Source organism: Lissotriton helveticus, chromosome 9 (genome assembly GCF_964261635.1).
Source record: "Lissotriton helveticus chromosome 9, aLisHel1.1, whole genome shotgun sequence".
Taxonomy (NCBI): Eukaryota; Metazoa; Chordata; class Amphibia; order Caudata; family Salamandridae; genus Lissotriton; species Lissotriton helveticus.
The window spans coordinates 951824375-951847012 of NC_136070.1; the positions used below are offsets into that span (position 1 = coordinate 951824375).

Genomic DNA, 22638 nt, shown 5'->3' on the forward strand with positions numbered 1-22638 from the left:
ATTTATCGACAAACAGATGCCTACCCGTGTCATCTGTCAATGACTGACCACTAAAATCGTGGAATGCTTCTTCAAAGCGTGTGAAGAAGTCTGAAACGGATTCATCTATCTTTTGCTTACAAGACGCTAACATAGTCCAATCTATCTTTTTAGGGGGAATAATCGTCTTTAATTTAACCAAGATAGCTGCTGGAAGATCTAAAATTAGCTAACACCGTTTCTGTGCAGGTTCTCTATCTTTATCTAATTGTTCTATATCTGTCCACAATGCCCCAAATACCACATGATCATCAACTTTACGCACAGTTCTCCACATATCAGGCGGTAATATTAATCCAAAAAACAAATCAATGTCAGACAAGGTCATAGTACAAGAACTAATGGCACGCTCAATTTCTTCATAAAAGGCTGTCGGATTCTTTCGCGGATCAGGCAATGCATTTTTAAGAGCCATGACATCTGCTCTATTCCAAGGAGTGTAAACCCAATTATAAATAAAGTACCCTTTCGCGTCGACAGAAGTCTTATCATCACTTGTACCTGTTCCTTTAGGAGGAACATATAAAGGCGCGGCTTCCCGCATGGGTTTCACATTTACAACATTCTTATCTGTTTCGAGCGTCGGAGCTCGTGCCATGTTGATTCGAGATGTTTGTGCAGCTGCGTCTGATGCCTTTTTCTCCTCCCGCTAACGGACTGCTTCATCACGCAGTTTAACCAAGCGTCTGATCATGTCAGCCACCTGGGAGAAGACAAAAGAACCTTCACGTAATTGCTTACAATCAGCTGCTATATCATCTGGCTCTACTTCCACCAAATATTTCCTAAATCGCTCAAGAACCTCTGCAACAAATATCTCGGTGAAATATTTTTGTCCCCTTTCCGACCAATTCTTAATAGTATCTAGAATTTCAGAAGCAGTATTAGTACTACGATCGGCTTTACGCGCCGCAGATCTAATCTGAGAGGAACGTTCTGTATTTAACATTGAGCGAGTGTCTCGGGCTTTATCCTGCTCTGTAGGAGAGTCCTCATCGGACTCATCAGGAGCAGAGGGAAAAGTATACGGAGGTGGACAACGATCTAATAAGAGAGAATCATCTTGGGGTTTAATAAGAATAGGATGAAGAGGCCTACGAATAGCGTATTGGCCATTTACCTGTAACTGACTCTCCCTATCTTCCCTTTCTTTAATCTCTTTATTTTTCATTTCTAATGCTTTTGCATGCACACTTTTACGCTGTTCTTTTTCAATCAAGGCCTGTTCACGCTTCATTCGCTCACGCACTTCTTTCTCCCACATTCGAACACAGTCAAACATGTCTTGCCTAGCCTTTCGCTTGAACATCCGTTGCTCCACATACTGAATCTTTCGCAAATCAAATAAGCCATGCATAGCGCAATGCAACTCAGGATCCTTACGGGTGTATTTGTTCCACAATGTGCTGTACATTATGGACGAAATACCATACTTAATATACATGTCCCTATTAGGTGTCCCCTCCGGGGGGGCTGGTTGTGCTTCGTCGATTCTCAAATTGGTACCACTACAAAAGCAACACATTTAACAAAGTGTGCTGGAGACAGGCATGCCAAAAATATTTCAAAATATGCAGTATTATAATCAAAAGTAGCGCTTACGGTACTCTTCGTACGTTGCGCCACTCAAATAATCTTAAATAGAGAAAAATCTCCTCATTACCTGCCTATATGTGTTGCAGCACATATTTATATATATATACATATATAGAACACAATTCACTATTTGGCCAATTTCATAAAGAAATGCCACAGTAAGTGTTTCTAAACTACCTTACCAGTCAAAGGCATCAAAACCTACAGCAAGTGCCGCAAAAAGGCCCTTACCAATCAAATGGTGTCCAGGTTCCTACTGCCAAGTTCTCAAATCGACCAAACGGTCACTGCACAGCGAATCAACAGAAGAGATCTCAGTCGAGGACCAACGGCACCTGGATGGTCAGATCAGAAAGAAAGGGAAAACGCCGTGGTTGCCAAGACTCGGGTCTCCTCCGGCAGTGATCACGTCCAAAGCGAGATTCCAATCCTTCGTCTCGACCACTCCTTCGGGCATCTGAGTCGCCGGCAGCGCCAATTTGTGGTAGCAATTCTCAGCCAGGCCTACTAGTGCAAGGGATTCGCCCCTCTCTGCTTAGAATCCTTAGACCAATAATAAGAAGTTGGCACCAAAACTGAAATAGAAAAGACAGGGTTTATTAAACCTCATGAGGTGGAACTACATTCACACAACACCCTTTGGTAGAGTATGAGGTAGCACACTGACTGGAAGGAGCTTGGTCCTTTTATACCCACACAGGGGCTGAAATGAAGGCGGTACAAGGCACAGAGTGTTGGTTTCAAATACATATAAGGTCATACAGAGAGTGTGCTAGCAACAAGTGGGAAGGGCTGACAGTTAGCTAATTCTGGTGGACACATCTTGACAGTTACAAGTTGGAGACAGCTGCATGCTCAACTGAGCATGTGCAAAGCAGAAGAGGATAAATATATCTCGTCTCTAGGCAGATTTCAAGAGCAGTTAACAGGAAGGTAGGACAGAGCACATGGCAAACAAAATGGCCGACAGAAATACAAAATGGATTCCGTAAAACGGACAAGATAGTCTCTAAATACAAGATGTCTTCTGCTAATGCTTAACCTAATCATTGCTAAATTACCACATCTCCTCCACCCAGGTGAGTTATTTTAACTGAATGGCTATGTCCCCAGGCAATTTTTAATCGGGTGGCCAAGCTATGGCCTGGATGGACTCCCTCTCTATATGCTCTTGCCATGGGTCACCTGCGTAGCTTTCTGTCCGGCATCTCGTTGTAGTTTGTTATTTGTTCCCTAATACTGGCTAATGTGTCAGGTTGGGGCATGGTTTCATAGTCGCATTCTAGTGCCCGTGGTGTTTTCTCTATTTTTGTAATTGTGTGTGTATATCTTTAAGGATCTCAGCTTAAGTGCTTATGCTTCTCCCTTGTATGATTACTTTAAAAGCTTCCCAAAGCGTGTCCACCCGACTTACTGTATCCTTGTTTTTAGGTCTCGCTGAGCCAGCGCATGCACTGTCGGAGACACATTTAGTAGGTGAGTTTTGAAAGTAGTGCTGCTGGCTGGCCTAGCGCGTGCGTTCATGCGAGCGTGCATGCGCGAACCGCCAGCCTTCAGTGCCATCTGTCTTTCCTCTTGCTTGCTCCCTGCCTCCGCCGACCTCCCTCCTCGCTCACTTTTCTCTTGCTTCCATGCCTCCTCTTCCGATCCACACTAGCTGCGCGGAGATCACAACAGCAACCTCGCTAATACTTTAGTTGATTGCCAACATAGAGCGACACAACCAGACACACACAACCACACACACACACACAAACACACACACACAACCACAACCACACACAACCACACACACACACAACCACAACCATACACAACCACACACAACCACACAAAACCACACACACAGCCACACCCATACAACCACACACACACACACACCCACACACACACAAACTACACAAAATCAAACACAACCAAACCCACACACACAACCACACCCACACACACCCACAACCACACACCCACATCCACATCCACACCCACAGCCACACACACACAACCACACAAAACCACACACAACCACACACAGCCACACACAACCACACCCACAACCACACACAACCACATCCACAACCACACACACAACCACATCCACACCTACAACCACATCCACACAAAACCACACATACAACCACGCACACACACACCACACACTTGACCACAAACACACCCACAAACATACCCACAACCACAAAAAAACACACACATAACCACAACCAACCACACACACAACCACACAATCACACACAATCACAATCACAACCACACCCACAACCACACACAACCACACCTACACACAACCACACAAAACCATACACAAAAACACACACAACCACACACACAACCACACACACAACCACACCCAAAACCACCCACACAACCACACCCACACACACGACTACAACCACAACCACACAAAAAACCCCACACACAACCACATATACACAAAACCCCCCACACAACCACACACACACACACAACCCCACACACAACCACACAAAACCACACACAACCACACCCACAACCACACACATACCTACAACCACACCCACCCACACACACAACTACACCCACAACCACACACACAACCACACACACAAACACCCACACACACAACATCCACACACACACACAACCAGACACACAGCCACACACACAACCACACACAACCACAGCCACACCCACACAACCACACCCACACACAAACCAACACACCCACAACCACACCCACAACCAACCACAACCACACACACAACCACAACCACACACAACCCCACCCACAACCACACAAACCACACACAAGCACACACAACCAACCACACACACACACAACCACACAAAAACACACACACAACCACACACACACAGCCATAACCACACACAACCACAACCACACACACACAGCCACCCAACCACGCACACAACCACAATCAGACACACAACCACCCACACATCCACCTACACAACCACACCCACACACACCCAACCACACACACAACCCCAACCACACCCAAACCACAACCATACCCACAACCACACACCCAACCACACCCAACCACAGCCACACACCCACAACCACACAAACCACACACAACCAACCACACACACAACCACACAACCACACCCATAACCACAAATACACATACAACCACACACAACCACCACACACACAACCACACCAACACACACAACCACACACACAACCACCCAACAACACACACAACCACAACCAGACATACAACCACCCACACAACCACATCCACGTACACAACCACACCCACAACTACACACACACACAACCATACACACACACAACCACACACACAACTACAACCACACACACAACCACAACCAGACAAACATTCACCCAAACAACCACATCCATCTACACAACCACAGCCACAGCCACAACCACACACACACACACACACCACAACCACGCACATACAACTACACACAAGCACAACCACACACACACACAACCACACACACACAACCATACACACAACCACATACGCACACACAACCACACACACAACTACTATCACACACGCAACCACATACACACAACTACAACTACACACACAACCACACACACACCACACACACACAACCATACACACAACCATAACCACACACATGACCACCCACACAACCCCACACACAACACCGACCACACACACAACCACACACACACACACACAACCACAACCACACACACAACCATACACAAACACAACCACACACACAACCACACACACACACAACCATACGCAACCTCAACCACACACACACACACAACCACAAAACCACACACAACCAACCACACACACAACCACACACAACCACAACCACACACACAACCACAATCACACACACAAAAAACACAACCACACACACCACACCTACACACACAACCACACCCAACCACCCAAACAACCACACACACAACCACAACCACACCCACAACCATACCCACAACCACAACACACACAACCACACACACACTATATCTACACACACAACCACACACACACAACCACACACACAACTACAATCACGCACACAACCACACACACACAACTACAACTGCACACACAACCACACACACACAACCACACACACAACCACACACACACAACCATACACACAACCATAACCACACACACAACCATGACCACCCACACAACCCCACACACAACACCGACCACACACACAACAACACACACAACCACACACACACAACCACACACACAACCACAACCACACACACAACCATACGCAACCACAACCACACACACACACAACCACACACACAACCACACACACACACACAACCATACGCAACCACACACACACAACCACAAAACCACACACAACCAACCACACACAACCACACACAACCACACCTACACACACAAACACACCCAACCACCCAAACAACCACACACAACCACACCCACAACCATACCCACAACCACACCCACAACACACACAACCACACACACTACATCTACGCACACAACCACAACCACGCACACAACCACCACACACACAATCACAACCAACCACACACACACCCAACCACACACACCCAACCACACACACAACCACACACCCACAACCAACCACACACACAACCATACACACACAACCACACACAGCCCTAACCACACACACCACAAACACAATCACAACCACACACAACCACAAACAACCACACACACAACCACAAACACACACAACCACAACCATACCCACAACCATAACCACAACACACACAACCACACATACACACACAACCAAACACACACACAACCATACACACAACCACACACAACCAAACACACACAACCATACACACATACAACCACACACACACACCTACAACCACACACACAACCACACACCCAACCACACACACACACAACTACAACCACACACACAACCACACAAACACAACCCCACACACAACCATGACCACACACACAACCACACACATGCACACACACACCCAACCACACACACACCACACAACCACACACACACCACACAACCACACACACACACCACACAACCACACACACAAACACACACACACACAGCCACAACCACACAACCACACACACATACAACCACACATACACACACAACCACACTACACACACAACCACACCCACAACTACACACACATAACCACTCACCCAACCACACCCAACCACACACACAACCAAACACACAACCACACACACAGCCACACACACAACCACACACACAACCACACCCAACCACACCCACAACCATACCCACAACCCCACCCACAACACACACACACAACCACACACACACACAACTACAACCACACATACAACCATAACCATGCACACAACCACACACAACCACACAAACACACAACCACACACACAGCCACACATACACACAACCACACACACAACCACACACACACATCCCTAACCACACACAACCACAACCATACCCACAACACACACACACAACCACACACACAACCACAGCCAACCACACCACACACCCCGCTCCCCGGCTACTCACTGCCTATCAGCTTCCTCTCAGCCAAGTAGCGCGATCGTGATCAATTTCACTTTCACACGATCGCGATCAGTTTCACTTTCACAGCCGCGTTCACCGTGAAAGTGTTTGTGTTTCTAGTTTTATTCAGCATTCACTCGTTACCTAGTGCTTGACAATCCAATCTCTACAATATTTAGGCAGCTTGCATGTCTCCTGTCAACCATACCACTCCATGCATTTTCTCCGATCCACATATATATCAGTGGTACAGACAAAGGTAACCAGGTTTCTTATCCTTCCTTCAAGCAATAAACAGAATACTAAACTGCATTTGTGCCCCACTTTGTTTTAAACAGCAAACCGTTATTCTAATCGGTTTGTTTCACAGAGGTTGTGTCTTAGGAGAAGGAAGGGCAGTGGCACTTGCATGGCACTATACGCTAGTGTGTCCATAAGAGTTGTTTAAAAAAAAAAGGTTTTAGGAAAAATTGACTCTTTTAAAAATTCTGATTCCACCAGAATCCGAGTCCTCCACAGCACCCTGTTTTTTTGGCTGTCAGCTGTGAAAAGGAGACCAAAATTGCCCAATTTCATTATTCTGTATCCTCGGTTCAATTCTGGGGTGCTTTTTTAACTTGTCTCTAGTTCATTGCGAATCTTACTGTTACTAATTCAAATTGTGTTAGCTTTGGCTTATTTGCAATGCAAACTTTATCTCAATAAGTTGCTGTAACAAGCTGCAAGTCCGCTACGGAAGCCCATTCATTTGCTAATTATTTTCCACATAAGGTTGCAAGACCATAAAGTGGAGTTTTCAGGATTTTGAATAGTTTCCTGTTTTAAGATGTTATTCTCTGCTGCTCACCCCACTCCTGTACTAAGGTTAGGAGTGATCTGGCACCCGACTTTCAGAGGTTATTGCATCCATCCAAGTTTGACCTGGCACTGGTGCGTCCCAGCCTGGCACACACCTGGTGATGATCTCCGCACCTCCTTCTAGACCCCAGCTCACTACTGTTTGCAGTCTGTTACTCACCCCTCACCTCCCTGGCACTCATCCTTCCCCCCTCAGGCCTGCCAGTCACTCCTCGCACCTGGCACTCACCCATCTCCCTCTTTGGCACTCAGTATGGACTCTCCGTGACACTCAACTGTCACCTCCCTGACACTCACCCATGTCCCTCCTGGCATTCACTACTCGCCCCCTTGGCACTAGCCCTTCATCACCCTGGCCTGGCAGCTACCCTTCACCCCTTGCACTCACCCTTCCCCTCTCTGAAACTCACCCATGACCCTCCTGAATCTTACGTCTCACCTCCATGGCACTCAACCTTTATCACCCTGGCCCTCACCCTTCATCCCCCTGACCTGGCACTCAACCTTCACCTTGGTGGCACTAGCCCTTCACCCCCCTTGCCTGGCAGCTACCCCTCACCCCTGGCACTCATACTTCCCCTTCTCGGCACTCACCCTTGACACTCCTGACTCTTACGTCTCATCTCCCTGCCACTCACTCGTCACCTCTCTGGCACTCACCCTTCACCCCCATGGCCTGACAGTCACCCTTGTCCCTCCTGGCATTCACTCCTCACCTCCCTGCCACTCACCCTTGTTTTCAAAGTATTGGAGAATAGCTAACCACAGGCTTTCTCTGTATACCTGGTCTAATAGTGTAGGTGCATTACATTTCCATGCATATTGTTTAGGAACATGTGCAGGTACTGATATGTCTAACTTGGCTGTTTTCTGGCAAGATGTAGTATGGCTAAAATCCAGGCGCATTACTCTCCGGTCTTCAGTCAGCAGTCAAGCCGGGACCACAAATTGTGTACTGCTAGATACAGGTACCCTCCTGCCCTTAAGGATTTTGCAGCCGCCATAGGTCTTCCAAACTATAGTCTTTTGTACCTTCAGTAATATCTTAGTAGACTGTCTCCCATGCCAAACTGTGTGTGCTAAACGGTCATGTAACCGGTCAAGGTACATGTTCAAATACCCACTCCATAGGATCGCCGAGGGTGACATGCATTGTAGTTTGTTCCAAAGTTATGTGTAGAATTCTGGGTAATCAATGTTCGGCACATACATGTTTAAAAGTGAGACCAACGTGCCACATATATTGCCCTCCAAAATAGTATATCTGCCTTGGTCATCCGTCGCTGTGTGAGCAATGGTAAAGGGGACTTCTTATTTAATTACTATTATGAACCTGCTCGAGTGTGAGGAGTACAATGAGACCAGTCTAGCAATTTCCCATCGGGTGCCGGCAGCATTCTCTGTCTGTTTTGCTAGGTGTGTCTCCTAGAGGAGAGCTATTTGAATATGATGTCTGTCCAGACAGGCTATGACCTGGCGTGTCTTGTGGGGGTTATTAAGGCCCAGTAAATTCCATGTTATGAGGGAGATACGTCCAGTAGGGTGGGCTATATTAGTGTGATGTGAGTATGTAGTAGTGGTTACGGCATGTTAGATGGTACCTAGTAGCGTGTGTAGGAGCATGTTTTGTTTTACAAAATTTGAGGTTTGCAAGGGATTCTGGGTAACAGAACCTGGTGAGAGCCACACAAGTGACCCCTTTCTAGATTCCCCAGGATATCTAGTTTTTAAAAATGTACAGATTTGCTAGGTTTCCCTAGATGCCGGCTGAGCTAGGGCCCGAAATCCACAGCTAGACATATTGCAAAAAAAGGGTACCTTTACACTGGAAAAATGTGAGGTGCCCATGTTGTATTTTGGGCAGTTTCCTGTCGCAGGCACTAGGCCTACTCACACAGGTACCATTTTTATCGGGAGACTTAGAGGAATGCTGGGTGTGTGGAAATGTGTTGCTCCCCGCAGATTCCAGAACTTTTCATCACAGAAATGTGAGGCAAATTTGTTTTTTTGACAAAGTTTGAGGTTTGCAAGGGATTCTGGGTAACAGAACCTTGTGAGAGACACACAAATCACCTCATCCTAGATTACCCAGGATATCTAGTTTTCGAAAATGTACAGGTAGGCTAGGTTTCCTGTTAGAAAGGAGTCCCCGGGGGAGGCAGAAGATGTCTGACTGACCACCCCAGGTCCACCTCTCCGTCGAGGGGTAGCCGAGCGGTTGCTGAGAGGCCTCCTGAATGAGGGTCCTCTCCTAGGATCGTACAGCAGAGTAATCACAACACTACAGAGGGACACCACACAAGAAGTTAAGTTCTCAAGTTTTTATAGGGAATAAACGGTTGCTGGTTCTTGGCAGTATGTACAAGCAGATCGAGGGATCTGGAAAGTCTCTTAAAGGGGGGTAAGGTAGCGGGACAGTCTTACTCTGGGCGGAGGAAGGGGATACCCTACGCACAGCTCTCAATCCTCGAGCTGGGGGGTTCCGAGATGTTCGAGCCGCGGCAGCGCCAGCAGGCTTGCAAGGTGGTTCAGCGAAGTAGGCCGCGGCAGCGCCAGCAGGCTCTCGGAAGGTTCAGCAAGGTAGGCCGCGGCAGCGCCAGCAGGCTCTCAGATGGTTCAGCAAGATAGGCCGCGGCAGCGCCAGCAGGCTCTCGGAAGGTTCAGCAAGGTAGGCCGCGGCGGCGCCAGCAGGCTCTCGGAAGGTTCAGCAAGGTAGGCCGCGGCGGCGCCAGCAGGCTCTCGGAAGGTTCAGCAAGGTAGGCCGCGGCAGCGCCAGCAGGCTCTCAGATGGTTCAGCAAGGTAGGCCGCGGCAGCGCCAGCAGGCTCTCGGAAGGTCGTCGGGTTACGGACGAGTTCGTCTGGTGTCGGCCGTGACAGCGTCAGCAGGGCTTCCAGTCCAGGATACAACTGAAGTCTTAATCCAGGGTTGCCCCAGATATAGGTCTGGAGGTCTTTGAAGTCCGGACCCTCGCGCCTGGGGGTCAGAGGGGCCGGGATGATGGTGTCCAGACACCCAGCAGGGGGGTGGAGCCAGCGCCCAGGGAGGCCGGAGGCGATCGATACCAGGCGTCCGGGGACGGCTGGAGGCCCATCGAAACTCCCCTTCCTCCGGGATCTGTCGAGTGGCTACTCGACCACCTGGGTGGATCTTGGTGCCTCGATGTCGGGGCTTCGCTGGGGCCTGGGCTGGGGCCGAGGCCACGTGGTTGTGACGTGGCGGGTCCAAGATGGAGTCGGGCACGGCCTCGTGCTGAGGTCGTGATGGGCCTACGCTGGGGTCAGGCCTGCGCTGGTGGACCGGGATGGTAGCCAGCCCTGTGGAGTTGGGGCGTGCATGATCGGGCCGAAGGGGCCGCCCGAGGTCTGGTGGAGGGCGGATATCGTCCTGGGCCCGCCATGCGGGAGGGGTAGGACCACGCCATGAGGCCGGGTCCAACACGCGTCCCCCCCAGCTGAAGGCAGGGGAGAGTCACCCATCTTCTTGGGGATTCTCCTCGCCAAGGCGGAAGAATCGGGACAGGCCGTCAGCATTGGCGTGGTCGTTGCCGGGGCGATGCTCCATGGTGAAATCCATTCCCTGCAGCGAGATGGACCAGCGCAGCAGCTTCGGGTTTTCTCCCCGCATCTGCATCAACCAACGCAGGGGCTGGTGGTCGGTCTGGACCCGGAAATGGGTGCCGAAGAGGTAGGGCCGGAGCTTCTTGAGGGCCCACACCACGGCGAAGGCTTCCCTCTCGATGGTGCTCCAGCGTTGCTCTCTCGCCAGCAGGCGTCGGCTGATGAAGGCCACAGGTTGGTCGATTCCTTCGGGGTTGACTTGGGACAGGACGGCCCCGATGCCGTGCTCCGAGGCGTCGGTCTGGACTACAAACTCTCTGCTGTAGTCGGGGGCCCGGAGCACAGGGGCGGTGCACATGGCAGTCTTTAGAGTCTCAAAGGCCGTTTGGCACGCAGGGGTCCAGTGCACCCTCTTTGGTAGCTTCTTGGAGGTCAGTTCGGTCAGGGGCACCACAATGCTCCCGTAGTCTTTTATAAACCGCCGATAATATCCAGTGAGCCCCAGGAAGGCTCGGACGGCGGTCTGGGTGACTGGGGGCTCCCAGTCCCGTATGGCGTCGATCTTTGGTTGGAGGGGAGCCACGTGGCCGCTCCCCACTTGGTGTCCCAGATAGGTCACAGTCCCTTGGCCTATCTGGCATTTACTGGCTTTGATGGTGAGTCCGGCCCGCCGAAGGGCCGTCAGGACCGTCCAGAGGTGGGTCAGGTGCTCACCCCAGTGAAGGCTGTACACAGCAATGTCATCGAGATAGGCAGCGCTGTACTCCTCTAGTCCGGCCAGCACCTGGTTCACGAGTCTCTGGAAGGTTGCTGGTGCGTTCTTCATGCCGAAGGGCATCACCTTGAAGTGATAGTGGACATCGGGGGTCGAGAAGGCTGATCGTTCTTGTGCACCCGGGGTGAGGCCGATCTGCCAATACCCCGCCATGAGATCGAAGGTGCTGAGGAATTTGGCAGCTCCTAAGCGATCGATTAGTTCATCTGCCCTGGGGATAGGATGGGCGTCGGTTCTGGTGACTGCATTCAGCCCCCGGTAATCAACACAAAACCGGAGCTCCGGCGCTGTCCCGGGGGCGGCGGCTTTAGGGACCAGGACAACGGGACTGGCCCAGGGACTGTTGGAGGGTTCGACTACCCCCAGAGCTAACATCTTGGCCACTTCTGTTTGGATGCAGGCCCGAACCCGGTCGGGTACTCGAAAAGCTCGGTGTTTCACGGGCGGGCTGTCTCCGGTGTCCACATCGTGGACACACCACCGGGTGACCCCCGGAGTGAGGGAAAACAGATCCGCAAACTGCCCCAGCAGCTTCCGACAGTCTTGTTGCTGCTCTGGGGTCAGGGTAGAGGAGAGCCGGACCCCTTCGATGGAGCCGTCTTTCTCGGTGGTGCTGAGGAGATCTGGTAGTGGCTCGGAGTCGTCTTCAGCTCCGTCATCGGTCGCCAGCAGCAGACTCAGTTCAGTGCGTGCAAAGTGCGGCTTGAGCCGGTTAGCGTGTAGAACCCGGAGGGGGTTCCTGGGGGACTCCATGTCTACCAAGTAGGTGACGGGGCTCTTGCGCTCCACCACCTTGAAGGGCCCGTCCACTTGTCCTGGAGGGCACAAGGGTCGACCGGGGACATGACCCAGACCTGCTGGCCCGGCTCGAATTCGATGGACGAGGCGTTCTGGTCATACCAGCGTTTCATCTCCTCCTGACTAGCCTCCAGGTTGGCCTCGGCAAGTTCCCGAAACTTCCGAGTCTGATTGCGTAGGGTCAGGAGGTACCGGTAGACATCAGGTGGGGCATCTCGGGCTGCCGTCTCCCAGCCTTCCTTGACCAGGCTGAGGGGGCCTCGGACCGGGTGCCCGTACAAGAGTTCGAAAGGGCTGAACCCCAGGGACTTCTGGGGTACCTCTCGGTAGGCGAACAGGAGGCAAGGCAGTAGGACATCCCATTTGCGCCGGAGGGGCTCCTCTAGGCCCTTGATCATCCCCTTCAGTGTCCTGTTGAATCGTTCGACTAGCCCATTTCCTTGGGGATGATACGGAGTGGTGAACTTATAGGCGACCCCGCACTGCTGCCAGAGGGACCGCATATGCTTCGAGATAAAGTTGGAGCCCCGATCACTCACGACTTCCCGAGGGAAGCCGACTCGGGAGAAGATGCTCATGAGGGCTCGGCCCACCACGGGGGCCGTGATGGTTCGGAGGGGGATGGCCTCGGGATAGCGGGTAGCATGATCCACCAGGACGAGGATGAAGCGGTGCCCCTGCGAGGTGCGAGGATCCAGGGGCCCCACGATGTCGATCCCCACTCGCTCGAAGGGGGTGGTGACCACGGGAAAAGGTTGGAGCGGGGCCTTCACCTTCCCCCCGCTCTTTCCGCTGGCTTGACAGGTCGGGCAGGTCCTGCAGTGGTTATGCACATCGTTCCGCATTTTCGGCCAGTAGAAATGGGTCACCAGGCGGCTGTAAGTTTTGTCCTGCCCCAGGTGCCCGGCGAGGGGCACATCATGTGCTAAGTTTAGGAGGAAGTCTCTGAATCGGAGGGGCACGACCAGCACCCGGCTGGCCCCTAGTTCGGCAATCTTCTGTTCACTGTAGAGAAGGTCGTTGTCCCAATAGACCCAGTGGGACCCCGCGGGGTCTCCCGCGGCTTGAGTAGCGGCTTGCTGTCGGACCCCCTCAAGGGAGGGGCAGGTTTTCTGCTCCTGCCGGAACTGTTCGCGAGTGGGACCCCCTTCTTGGCGCCATTGCGCGAGTTCGGGGAGGTGTTGGAGTTCGGGGAGATTTTCTTGGTCGGGCTCTTGGGAGCCGTGTTCCAGGCCAGGGTCCTCGGGGATGACGGGTGGCGGCGGTGCGGGCCACTTCGGCTCTTCAGTCGAAGCTTCCCCCGCTGGGGTGGAGGCTCGGGCGGACATGGAACGGGTGGTCGCGCAGGCCCACTCGGGAAGGCCTAGCATCCCTAGGTGCTCTCTTCTTTCGACGCCTGCCCAGGGGGAACTTTCCAGGCCGTTCCCAAGGAGGCAGTCCACGGGGGCATCGTCGCGGACAGTCACTTTTAGCATGCCCGACACTCCCCCCCACTCGAAGGGGATGCGGGCCATCTGGCACAAAGTCTCCGAGTTATCTGCGGACCGGACTGGGCACAGGACGTTAGGAAGGATCTGTTCGGAGGTCACCAAATGGCAGCGGACTGCTGTTACGCTGGCTCCAGTGTCACGGAGGGCTTCGGTTCGGCGACCATTGATGGTGACCCACTGGCGGTACTTCTGGGTGTTGCCAGGGATCGGGCCTCGGGGGATTAGGTCGTGAGTCCCCAGGCAGGCTAAGGTCATGGCGGCGGGCTCCCACTCGGCCTGCTCGGGGCCGTTGTCCTCTTCCTCACTACCTTCTTCACCCAGGGCCGCGGCCATTATCTGGCGGGCTGGGGGCCCGGTGGTGCCGGGTCGCTGATTCATCGGGCAGAGGGGGTCATTCGCGTAATGACCCTGTCGCTGGCATCTGTGGCACGTAACATTCGGCCGGGGCCCTGGTCTGGCTGGGGGGCCCCCTCTCTGGCCCCAGGGTGGCGACGTGGAGGCAGGGGATGACCCCTGGGGGGCGTCTCGTCCCCGGCTCTGGCCTACTCTGCCGCCTCGGGGTCGGTGGTTTCCCGGAGATCCCCGGCCGGAGTCTTCCGTCGGACCCCGGCCGACTCGGGTGCTCGCCCATCTATCCGCCTCGACAGCGAGTTTTCGTGGCTCAGTCAGTTTGCTGTCGAGGAGGTGTTGCCGGAGTTCGATGAAGCAGTTATTGGATAGATGTTCCCACAGAATGAGGTCGACCAACTGCTGGTAGGTGGTGACCTGACAGCCCCGAGTCCACCCCTCGAAGGCTCTGCTGTAATAGTTCACGTACTCCACCCACGTGGTACCGGGGATTTTTTTGCAGTCTCGGAATCGCTGCCGGTACATCTCGGGGGTGAGTCCGTAGCGAGTGAGGAGGGCGGTCTTCATGTGCTCGTACGAGGTCATCTCGGCGTCGGGGAGCTCTAGCAGGGCGTCTCTCCCTTCGTTGATAAACTTCCCCCACAGGCCGGCGCCCCAGTCCTTGAGGGGTACTCGATGGGCGGTCATGGCGACCTCGTAGGCTTTGAACCACTGTTGGATGTCGTCGTTCTTATAGTACTCTTTGACGACATCCTTAGGTATGTGCACCTTTGTGTCCCCCGGGGGGGGTGAGGTCTTCCCCCCGGAGCGATCAGTCTCGTTTGCCTTGGCTTTAAATTCCATTTCTTTGAGGCCGCGCTCGTGCTCGAGCAGGAGTTTCTTCTCCTCGAGGTCTCTTTGTCTTCGCCTTTCTTCTAGGTCTCCTTCTAGCCGTAGCTGCTCGAGGGCTAACTTCCTTTCTGCCAGTTGGATCTCTCATTCTTGCCTGAGTCGAACGAGCTCCAATTCGTGGAGCCGGTTCTTCTCTCGTTCTCTGGCATCTTCGTGGGAGAGGCCCGTGTCTGGGTTCGCGGGTCTCCCTCCCGCTGGGTTCGTCGCAGCCTCCGTGCCTCCGTTCGGGCCCGGGTTATCTTCCCTCGGGGGTGGCGCCTCGCCGGCGTCCACCCAGGCCTGCAGGGCCGATTTAAAATCTTCTTTAGTACTTAAGCCAGTGGTAGCGATGCCTAAGTCCTTGCAGAATTGCTTTAGCTCCTTGTGACTGTAGTCTTTCATTTTCTCTTTCTGGAATTCTGTGCTCATGGTTGCAGTGGTTTTTTCTTGGTAGTCAGCGAATTACTCTCTGTACGATCTGCGTGGGCTCGGATCCCAGCGCTTGCCACCAATGTTAGAAAGGAGTCCCCGGGGGAGGCAGAAGATGTCTGACTGACCACCCCAGGTCCACCTCTCCGTCGAGGGGTAGCCGAGCGGTTGCTGAGAGGCCTCCTGAATGAGGGTCCTCTCCTAGGATCGTACAGCAGAGTAATCACAACACTACAGAGGGACACCACACAAGAAGTTAAGTTCTCAAGCTTTTATAGGGAATAAACGGTTGCTGGTTCTTGGCAGTATGTACAAGCAGATCGAGGGATCTGGAAAGTCTCTTAAAGGGGGGTAAGGTAGCGGGACAGTCTTACTCTGGGCGGAGGAAGGGGATACCCTACGCACAGCTCTCAATCCTCGAGCTGGGGGGTTCCGAGAGGTTCGAGCCGCGGCAGCGCCAGCAGGCTTGCAAGGTGGTTCAGCGAAGTAGGCCGCGGCAGCGCCAGCAGGCTCTCGGAAGGTTCAGCAAGGTAGGCCGCGGCAGCGCCAGCAGGCTCTCAGATGGTTCAGCAAGATAGGCCGCGGCAGCGCCAGCAGGCTCTCGGAAGGTTCAGCAAGGTAGGCCGCGGCGGCGCCAGCAGGCTCTCTGAAGGTTCAGCAAGGTAGGCCGCGGCGGCGCCAGCAGGCTCTCGGAAGGTTCAGCAAGGTAGGCCGCGGCAGCGCCAGCAGGCTCTCAGATGGTTCAGCAAGGTAGGCCGCGGCAGCGCCAGCAGGCTCTCGGAAGGTCGTCGGGTTACGGACGAGTTCGTCTGGTGTCGGCCGTGACAGCGTCAGCAGGGCTTCCAGTCCAGGATACAACTGAAGTCTTAATCCAGGGTTGCCCCAGATATAGGTCTGGAGGTCTTTGAAGTCCGGACCCTCGCGCCTGGGGGTCAGAGGGGCCGGGATGATGGTGTCCAGACACCCAGCAGGGGGGTGGAGCCAGCGCCCAGGGAGGCCGGAGGCGATCGATACCAGGCGTCCGGGGACGGCTGGAGGCCCATCGAAACTCCCCTTCCTCCGGGATCTGTCGAGTGGCTACTCGACCACCTGGGTGGATCTTGGTGCCTCGATGTCGGGGCTTCGCTGGGGCCTGGGCTGGGGCCGAGGCCACGTGGTTGTGACGTGGCGGGTCCAAGATGGAGTCGGGCACGGCCTCGTGCTGAGGTCGTGATGGGCCTACGCTGGGGTCAGGCCTGCGCTGGTGGACCGGGATGGTAGCCGGCCCTGTGGAGTTGGGGCGTGCATGATCGGGCCGAAGGGGCCGCCCGAGGTCTGGTGGAGGGCGGATATCGTCCTGGGCCCGCCATGCGGGAGGGGTAGGACCACGCCATGAGGCCGGGTCCAACATTTCCCTAGTTGCCGGCTGAGCTATGGTCCGAAATCCACAGTCAGGCACATTGCGAAAAAAGGGTTTGTTTTCACTAGAAAAATGTGATAGGTCCATGTTGCGTTTAGGGATGTTTCCTGTTGCAGGCACTAGGCCTATCAACACAAGTGGGGTACCATTTTTATCAGGAGACTTAGGGGAACACAGAATTTTAGAACAAGTGTTATTACCCATTGACTTCCTATGCATTTCTGCCTTCCAAATGTGAGAATCTGTAAAAAAAAAAAGTCACTTTGATAAATGTCCTCAAATTCACATCTAGTATGCATACCAACAATTTCAGAGATGTGCAAATTACCACTGCTTCTAAACTCTATATTTTGTTCCCATTTTGGAAAAACATAGGTGTCTTTGATACCTTGTTTTCACTCTTTATATTTTACCAAATGAATTGAATGAAAACCCATTGCAAGGCACAGCTCAGTTATTGGCTCTGGGTACCTCATGTTCTTGGTGAACCTACAAATCCTACATATCACCCGAAGCAGAAGGGAGCAGACATAATGGTATATTGCTTTCAAACATCTGTCACACTTAGAAGAAGTTAGAGGTGAAAACATTGGCATAAACTCCTATTTTTTTCAACTCCATTTTAATATTGTTTGTTTCAACTGTTAGTTTATATAGGAAAACCTTGAAAGCTCTATACAAAGGACCCCAGGCTATATTCAGAATTCTGTCTACTTTTCAGAAATGTATAGCCTTCTGGGATCCATCATTGCTTTCACACATATTTCTACAACTAACTGGAAGGAGGTTATAAGCACATAAAATAGTAAAATTAGCCCATGCCCCAGTAAAATGCCAAAAACTGTGTAGAAAATGTTGGTTTTCTCACAAAAGTGTGCTTGTCCATGAAAGCTGGGAAGATGGTGATTTCTGCACCACAAATCCTTTGTTGATGCCATTTGCAGGGTAAAAACCAGACGCTTTCTTCTGCAGCACTTTTCCACAAACAATACCCCAAATCTTGCTGTATTTCGGCTAATTTCTGGGTCCCCTCCAGGGGAATGACTCCACAAACCCAGGGTTCCTTTAAAACCTTCAGGATGTTGGAAGAAAAGGATGTAAATTTGGCGTGGATGCCTCTTGTGGACAAAAAGCTACAGGGACTTAAGCGCAAACGTTACATACACCCCAAATAGCCAAAAAAAGGCGAGGAGGTCTATGAACTAAGGGGTTAATTGATCACAGGACATGAAATAGCGCCTTGTGTGTTGAAATTTGGCCCAGTCCATCGAAATTAGGGAAATGTCTGGATGAAGCAATGCCTAAGTGGCGCAGGGCATTTTCTCTGCGTGGTGTCTGTGCCAGTCGTATAAATGTTTTCCTGTTTTCTGGCTCAAAATAGACTCTGAAATAATAATGCAGAACATTTAGAAATATTTTGGAAAGTTAAAGTATGAAGGGCAGTGGAAACCAGCTCTTTCCGGTTCGGGTTTTATAAGCCCTTTAGTTTTTACACAGAGGTGCCAAGTATTTAACAGGGAACCGCTACCCGGAGGACTGGGGGGTTTGAAGGGCAGAGGGAAGGAAGTTTAGTGCGGAGCGCTTTTGTCTCAGAATGTTTGAATAACGCATCACCCCTCCTGCCTTCATCTCCATTCTCCCCTAATAAAGGACACCTGGGGTGTGCGAATTGGAATACAGCGAACCGTGAATTTTGAAGGGGGTAACCAGTAAAGCAGGTGCAAACCGGCCTACCCCCCCGCCTGAGCAGACTGCATGGAATGCCCCGCCCTTCCTCCGGCTGATGCGTGTTGTGCTGTCCTTCGAAGCAGAGAGAAACCCCCTGTGTGAAATTAAAGTGAAAAGCGTCTGGATTTGGACGGCTGTCTTCAACCGTTTACGCTCTCTAAAATCATAAGTAACCTATGTCCGCGGCAGTATTGGAGCACCTGGAGACATCTGCAGGACGCTGAAACCGAGTACACCCACCACCTACCTGCAGCACCGGAAACAAATCCGGTAAGTGATGCGAGTTTTGTAAAAGAACGAATGCTGTGAAGTCCCGACCTGCCATGAGAGTTATTTGTTGATAGGTGCTGGACGGGGGGGGGGGGGGGGCAAAAATAGGCCTGGGCACCTCAAACACAGTTGCCTTGATGACGAACTTTTTTTAAATTTTTTTTTATTTCAAATCATTTTTATTGAAGTAGAAAACAAAAATAAAGAACAATACAGTAAGTCTTCCGTTACAGAAATGATTCGATGAGGTTATTAAGGAACAATTACACAAATCTAAATAAAATAAAATCACTTGTTGCTTGCATAGTCGACATATAGACACATACATAATGCATGGGAGCAGAGGCTGAAGTCATTAGGGATATCGCTACAGGTGCACTTAGATGTTGTATCTAAATCATCAAAAGGGCCTGACCCTTGATCACACTCTAACAAAAGCTGTACTGAGTACATGTTAGCCCATATTATCTCAAGGTGGATCATAGTGAAAGGAAGATATATCCAATGATTTCCATAATTTCTTATTAGCAGGCCTCCATGTAGACTCTTGCAGTGCCGGGTTATTAGCACCTCTCAGAAATGAAAGCCATTCCTGCCAGATTTTGAAGTTTACCTCTGCTGCATTCTTCCATTTGCATAGAATCACTTTACATGCAAGCGTTAGCATTAAGTCTAAAAGCTGGCGATCCTGATCAGATGGTAACAGTGGCTCAAGCGCTCCCAGAATGACATAAACAAATTCCTTTGCAGGTCTTATTTTAAAAACGTGGTTAATGCAGTCAAATATTTCCCCCCAATATATTTTTAGAGAAGGGCAATTGAATAGCATATGTGCGAGGTCACCAGAGCCTGAATGACAGTTCCAACCTGTAGGTGTATCCCTTAGGTTACATTTAACCACTTGGGAGCTTCGTAAACATACCTCCCCAGTGCTGCGCTGTCCATTATCCGGTGCTGAACTGGACGTCCAGCGGTCGCACGCAGCACTGGGGAGGTAGTGCCCGTGACGACCGTTGGCCGACGGCAGCACTTAAGGGGTTAAAAAGCTTTTCCGGGGTCCAGAATGCCCTATTTATAAGCATATATTTTGTCTGAAATAGGATGGGAGACACTTTGTGGGCTAGAGCAGTATTATGTATCACTTCCCAGTCAACCCCTATTCCGGTAAGATTGGGTTCAGCTTCCCATTTCAATTCTACCTGTCTGTGGGCTTTCTTAGGTAAGGGCAGTAACAGTTAATACATCTTAGAGACGAAGTGTCCCGCAGACATAAGTCGTGGAAGATGAGCTATTAGCCACGGTGTGTGGGGCGAGAAATTACGAGCTGTCAATATCGCCTTGATTTTTAGAAATTCGTAGAAATCCATAGGAGTGAGGTCATATTTCCTTTGTAAAATCGAGAACGGGAGCGGTTCTTTACCGTCATATAGATCCATTGCCATGTTAATGCCCTTCTTGGACCATGTGTCCCAATAGAGACTTTTGCCATTATGCTTAAGATAGGGGTTTTTCCATAAGGACATGAAGGATGATGTTTTAAATGTCATGTTTGTTTTGTGCGTTTGATCGAGTCTCAGCAAGGCTCGCCTAGTATTTAACATTGTATATTTAGAATGAGGTAGGTGTGACAGGTCCATGGTGAGCAAGGTTTCAAGAGGGACATGATCAGTAAGTGATTCCTCAATATTAATCCATACTGGAGTGTAGGACGGGGATTTTATCAACCACTGAGCACCCTGTTTACATAGGAAAGCTGTCTGATAGTTCCTGAACGAAGGAAGACCCAGGCCGCCTTTATCTTTTGCTAGTTGCAGCTTTTTTTAATGATATCCTGGCTTTCTTACCCCGCCACAGGAAACCACCGAACAGCTTATCCACCTTAGTAACAAAGTTGTCCGAGACGTCATGGGGAGCATGCTTGCCAGATAGTTTACTAGCGGAGTGGACATCATTTTGAGCGTCTCCGCTCTGCCCCACCAGGAGAGGAATTTGGGAGACCACCCTTCCAACAGTGTCGATATCTTTTTTAGGGTTAGTTCCTCATTTATTTTCAGGGTTGAGATCTCATCTTTATCGAAGTCCAATCCCAGATACTTAAAACACTTTGGTTGCGACGTTAGACCGGAGTCTCCAATGATGCCTTTGTCACCTATGTTGTTCAGAAGTTTGGCTTCCGTTTTATCTTTGTTTAGTTTGTAGCCTGAAACCCGGGAAAATTCCTCAATATCTGTCATAAGTGCGGGTATGGCTTCCTCTGCTCTTTCCGACATCACAAGGACATCGTCCGCATAGGCTGTCAGTTTCACGGTGCAGTCCCCAAATGGAATGCCTACGATGTTCGAGTCGTGCCTTATGTGGTATAGGAATGGCTCAATTGCCAATAAGAACAGAGAGGGAGACAAGGGGCATCCCTGTCTTGTACCCTGCTTTAAGCAGAAGGCGGAGGAGAAGGAGCCACCAGCCCTAACTCTTGCTGAGGGACAGCAGTATAAAGACATTACCAATGTTGTGAATGTGTCACCCAAGTTAAATTTGTGCAAGACTGCTTTCAGGAAAGACCAGTCAACCTTATCGAAGGCCTTTTCGGCATCCAATGTTATTGCCGCAGTTGGCGTGCCTAGGAACTTTGCTTTCTCTAACACATGTGCCAGAACCCTTGTGTTGTCACTGGACAATCTATTTTTAAGGAAGCCTGCTTGAGATGGATGATTTAACTGGGGAAGGACTTTCTGGAGGCGAGCGGAGAGTATCATAACCAGTATCTTACAGTCAATATTGATTAGTGAGATAGGTCTGTAATTTTTCGGGAGTGTTGGGTCCTTCCCATCTTTGGGGAGTACTGCAATGATGGCTTCTGACAAAGTACCTCTGACTTCACCCAGGTCATTTATTTCTTGGAATAGGTGTA

General features: G+C 51.1%; 1 protein-coding gene across 1 annotated transcript in view; it reads left to right on the forward strand.

The window, feature by feature from the left end:
* The first annotated feature begins 19519 nt into the window (after positions 1-19519).
* MST1 (macrophage stimulating 1) overlaps positions 19520-22638 on the forward strand; it is a 441328-nt gene continuing 438209 nt past the window's right edge. Inside the window, exon 1 of the mRNA XM_078661212.1 lies at positions 19520-19730. The gene's annotated coding sequence lies outside the window, so the exon portion shown is untranslated. The remainder of the gene's footprint in view (positions 19731-22638) is intronic.